Source organism: Anarrhichthys ocellatus, unplaced genomic scaffold (assembly GCF_004355925.1).
Source record: "Anarrhichthys ocellatus isolate YVR2014 unplaced genomic scaffold, GSC_Weel_1.0 scaffold58, whole genome shotgun sequence".
In the NCBI taxonomy this organism is placed as follows: Eukaryota; Metazoa; Chordata; class Actinopteri; order Perciformes; family Anarhichadidae; genus Anarrhichthys; species Anarrhichthys ocellatus.
This window is the reverse complement of record NW_022280088.1, coordinates 1,532,646-1,538,396: the sequence shown is the minus strand read 5'-3', so window position 1 is coordinate 1,538,396 and position 5,751 is coordinate 1,532,646.

Sequence of the window (5,751 nt, the reverse complement as noted above, 5' to 3'; positions counted from 1 at the left end):
AGTTACTACTCGTTAGTAAAGTGTTTTATGTGACCTCATCTAAAGTGAGGACTATTTATGCCTTATAAAGCATTTATAAATGACATTGAAAGGCCAGCAGTGCCTCAAAACACATCGTTTTTGAACAGAACAGGCAAATGGACACAACACAAAGTGATCAAGAACATATTCATATTTATTGCAAGATGGAAACAATATACTGTTAAATTCAAACCTCTCAGCCATTAATTCATGTAAGAAACAAACAAACAAAGACATTCTCCTTCAGGAGAACATGGCTGGATACAAAACATTTGTAAATATATGACTAATAATTGGATGGGACATTGTGGTGTTTCACCATTCTCTCCCAGCCACAGACTGGTTTACAGCCCATCCCACACTGGTGCAACCTTTCCTTCCACCTCAACTTCCATTCCTAAAGCCCATAGCTTTTGACCGCAGCCACATGATCACATGTCTCTCTTGAGCAATGGATGCTGAATGTTTGGACATCTCTGCAGAAGGTTGCCAGGGATGGATCAGGCATGCCAAAATATTTGTTCCCAGGTGTATTACAGAGGAGCACTTAAAGTTGTGGTGTCGATGAGAGTATCTATTCTATACACTTGTATTGTGAATATGTACAGCTTTGTATTGCATTGCTGGAATTACTTTCGTTTCATTTTGTGCACTTGGATTTACTCTATGCAAAAATATTTTCATTGGGTCACTTTTCATTGCTGTGACTCACACCAAATGGAAAATTCAATATGTCTTGTGTACATATAATTTATATAAATTGCCCAGTAATTTAATGTGATTGATAATACCTTTGTAATCTTTGGGATTTCCACAATAAATCATATTAATTCTAGTTCAGTTAGTTTGTGCAAAGCATGGCTGCGCATCTTGACCTTAAAGGTAATAAACCTCCTAGATGTATCATCGTAAGCTGACATCGTGTGACTCTTGCATTGCTAAACATGTAGCGTGTCAGGAATCTACACATAATACAAATATTTTACCTGATTTATTTTCCTCTTGTCCCTGAGGGCAAACATCTCTGTTTTACGATATTATGTTATATTCTGAAGTCGCTCTTAGTCGACGTCAGATTCTACATTTTTGTTGTGAATTTCCCAAAGGAAAATTAAAAAAACTAATTATGTTGATATCTTGGATTTACAATGTTGCTTTATGGTTTCGTCTCTCCCTCTCTAACTACTGTTAACAATATTCAGCTTGTAGCCTGTAGGTCTTTGAAACAGATATTTGATCTGGTAGCCTCATAAGACCAGATAGAGGAGTTTATAAAACGTATGTAAATTCAAGTGGTCTATGAAGCATGATATCATATTAGCAGTGTTGGTCTTCACACTTTTGCCCCTTGTTGGGAAATACAACTTTTTGAAATTGCTACATAGTTAGAGTTAGAATGTCTGGATGACACTTGCAACAGGTCATAAAATGTCATGACTTTAATGAAGAGGTCCACCATGAGTAGACAAGATGATTACAGTATTTGGAAAAGGATTGAGCAAGTATTGTTTTGCAGGTGGAAATTTAGCTCTAGGCAACAGATATCACTGTTTCGCAAGTGCAGAGCACTTCAACAACAAATCAATCTTCTTCGACTTTGACAGCAAATATTTTAAATTATTTTCCAAATATAACAGTAGAGTTTTAGAGCATGTTTATATTCTGCATTTTACTCGGAATTCAAATGTTTTCTAGAAACAAAAGGAGGTGTGCTAGTGTGTGTGTGTGTGTGTGTGTGTGTGTGTGTGTGTGTGTGTATGTGTATGTGTATGTGAAATCAGCTGTACAAATTGAGTTCAGTGGTTAATTTGGCCCAGCATGCGTCAGGAAAATACTTTAAGTCTATGAGGATTATAAACAGGATGTGGACCTTTAATGTTACAAAAACACAGTCTAGTCGGGTAATTAAACTGTGTTCACGCCTATTTTGGTTTTGTCTCCGGAGGTTGCCATGAGACTGACCACATCTGACATGAAGTAACACACCTTTAATGTGTGAGAGCATTGTGAACACACCGAGGTTGTATAAAAGCTAATGGAGTTTCCCGAAGAAACCAGCTTGAAGGAAGCAAACACAGGCTTAATATTTTATTCATCATTGAGCTATCTACTGTGGCGCACTGGCAGCTCCAACTACAAGGGATTTGAATTACGGTTTGCAAGATGAAGTTTTTGCTCCTGATGATGTTCTGCTTGATCAATTACCCTGTAGCTGTAAGTACCACAAATTAATACAAATTATTTTTTGACACAGTCTTCAGGATTTTCAGGTAATACAGAAAACAAACCAGTTTTTAATTCAATGTTTTTTGCAGATTTGTCATTCCAGCAGTGATTCAGATTCAGACAGTGATGAGGTAAGAACGAATACCCATCACTCTAGCAGTGAGTCTAGCAGTGGGTCTAGCAGTGAGTCTGACAGTGATGAGGTAAGAATCTAATTAATCCTAACATTTATCAATTATAGTGAAATTATAGCAAAACAACCTTTTTAAATATTTTACTGTGATTATATTTTCTTGCTGCAGAGTGGCAATCGTCCCCCAGTGGTTCGGCCGCAGCCACCACCAGCTCCTACTACACCTCCTCCTCCACCTCCAACCCCAACTCCAGCACCAACACCAAAACCAACCACAACAGCAAAACCAACCACAACAGCAAAACCAACCACAACCCAAGGTCCGCAGCCCCCCCAGACAACAGTTGTTGCTCCCACTGAGAGTCCGCGAGGAGACAACGGTTGAATTGTACTGATCTGAGAGCAGGAATAACAGACTGAGTTACTCAGTTAAATGGAAATATATGATGTGTGTGTTTATATTTTATATATGTTGATTGTATTTTATCATGTTGTGATGTTTGAACCAGACTTTTACAAAACTGTCGTTGTATTTCAGTATTGGTTCAGCAACCTTTCCACATTCTCATGTATTTTTCTGTTTTCTACTTTCATGCACTTTTCATATAATTTCAATCAGCAAAATGTTTTTGCTCTTTTTTTAATGCCACCGTCCATATAACAACCTAAAGAATGTTTTGATATGTTGTGATTTGAAAGATGTAAAAGCGAGACAGGCACTTTTTTCGGGGTGTAATTATGAGTTTTGTTGGAGGTTGGTCTCAGGACGGCGGTGGAGACACCTGTGGGAGGTTGCTGACGACACATACCGGTGTATAATCCACTCAGTGGGCACAGACATCACCATGCCTGGATCAACACAGCTTAAGAAAGGGCTGAGTGTTGAGCCTTTAATACCTGATTCCTTGCTTCATCGGTGAAGTCTGTCGCACTGTACTTTTATCATGACTCAGCCCATTCATCGCACTGTACTGACAACTCTTTGTTGCATTTATTCACAAAAACTTTAATGTACAACTTTAATAACATTTTCACAAATATACACCTGTTGTCCAATTTAAAAACAGATCTATTATGTATTTTCATGTTTCGTGCCAAAACAGTGGATTTTGCACAGCAACTCATTAAGAATGTAACCTTATTTCCAAGTTTTGTGTTTGTGAATGTAAACTTAACTTGAAACGTAAACCAGCCAAACAACAGGCAGGGGTTGGTGTGAATCAATCATTTCGAATCATGCACTGAATAATGACTTTTGAGCGTTTTATAATTTGTATTTGATTTCGGAAAATTAAAAAAATCTTTTGAATGTTGAGGACGCATTTTTCTGTCTGCCTGTCTGTCCAAAGAAGTAGGAAACCAATATAATTAAGTTAATGACATTCAAAAGCTGTGAACATGATCTACATGAAATATAAGTCATGTTGGTTTTATGACTTGAGCATTGTGTAGGAATCAAATAAGGAGAAGTAAAGAATATTCCTAATACTCTAATACAATATCAAATAACAGTCATTCAGATCTCTTCCATTTGCATGACATAATTGGTGGGTTTTATACTAACTATAGCCTCACAGCTATGAATTTAGAGGCAGAGTGCGTCTATAATATAATGGTTAGCTGTCCAGGGTTTCTCCTCGCATTATGGTGCATGCTGGGAAGGACTCCAGAAACACCTGTATCGACAGATATAAGGTGTCTTTTTCTGGCCACATCACTGAAAGCTCCAGCTGTTACAGTACATGTGCACAGCTATTCTTGGATGAAATGTAGATCTTTGACTGACAGTAAAAAACCTCCAGCTTTAGTCTGCACCCTGTGCACTCGTGTATTCTTGCAATCCCTGACTGTCCAGCTGAGAAGACATACAGTAAATGTTCAAACATGTTCCTTTGGGTCAACGCCATAGCTTTGCCCAATTTTCTGTGTCTTAGTCAGGAGTGACATCGTACACCAGTATACCAGTATACCATTTTACCATTATACCAGTTTACATGAGTAAGAGTATACTCCACACAATTGGAGTATAAATGAAAACTCATTGATGATGATATGTCAAATCCAGTTATGTTCCATTGATTACTTTGTGTGTTCCTGTTATGTCCCTCTTTTGGTTTGTTACGTGTCATTCATTTGTGTTTAGTGTTTAGTGTTTTATCTTGTTACTTCCTTCCTTTGTGTTTTCCCACCACTTTGGATTGTCTGCCTTGCTCACGATTAGTTTCCCCTGTTCCTCATCAGCTCTGCACTCACCAGACCTCCTGCTCACCTGCTCTCCTCTTACTTCCCCAATCACTCTTTCACTACATATATCAGCCCAGTTCCTTCGTTCGTCTGTCAGTTTGTCTTTATTGTTTTGTTGCTGTATAGAGTTGTGGTTTGTCTGTCTCCTGCCAGCTGCTTTTGGGACTTTAAGGCCTGTAAGACTTTTCATTAATTAAAGTGTCTTCAATGTATCAGCCTGTCTCTTGAGTCTGCTTTTGGATCCTTCCTGTTTGTGCTGCTTCACCAGCCACAACAGCACCCTTTTCTGCAGTTATACGTACTTCATACAGCCAATGACGTCCCTTTTTTAATTGGTTGTTTCAAGTTGTGGCTCCAGTATGAAGATGTTTCATATTCTTTTCTACCTTGTTAGTATTTTTTTCTGTTTCGTTGCACATTACACATTTGGTTTGACCATAATTACATCAGCGAGACACTGACACATCAGCCGCACCACCAGGTGCTCTGAGTAACAGGAAAACCACAAGTCGTGCGTTCTCATGTGTTTGTTTATTAATTTCTGTAGACATTACTGCATCATAATTGAAGCAAAACAGGCAGTTTGGGGCATTCAGTGGATTTTCTTTGCCTTCCACCTCATTGCTTCATTTACATCAGAAGATTGGGTTTTTTTTCTGTCATGTGATTGGTTGTTTCACTTTGTGAGCAGAGCATAAGTCAATGCCTGCTCTCATAGTGCCTTAGTATATCTACTCTGATGTGCGCTTTCCCTGGAGAATTGTATTGATCTTGTGAGAATCATTTTGTTTTTGGAAATGATTCTCTTAATCCTATCATGTTTTACCATCATGGTGTCTGCAGTACCAGTAAGTAGGATCATTTATTGACCATATTAAAACATTACGAGTTTAAACGTTTGGCTTAGCCATTATGTGAAATCTGCTGTGAATCTGCAGCAGATTTCTAATGCTGTGAAATCTTCTTTTATATTTTTAGGTCCATTCGAATGTCCTTCCTCCCTTGCTTTCACAAGGAGGAGCCACTCAAGCTCCAAGAGTTGTTGAAGCCACAAACCAGCTACTTGATGGTCTGACGCCGGCCCCTCTATCTCCCAATGTGGCGCAACCACAGCCTGGGGTCCCTCA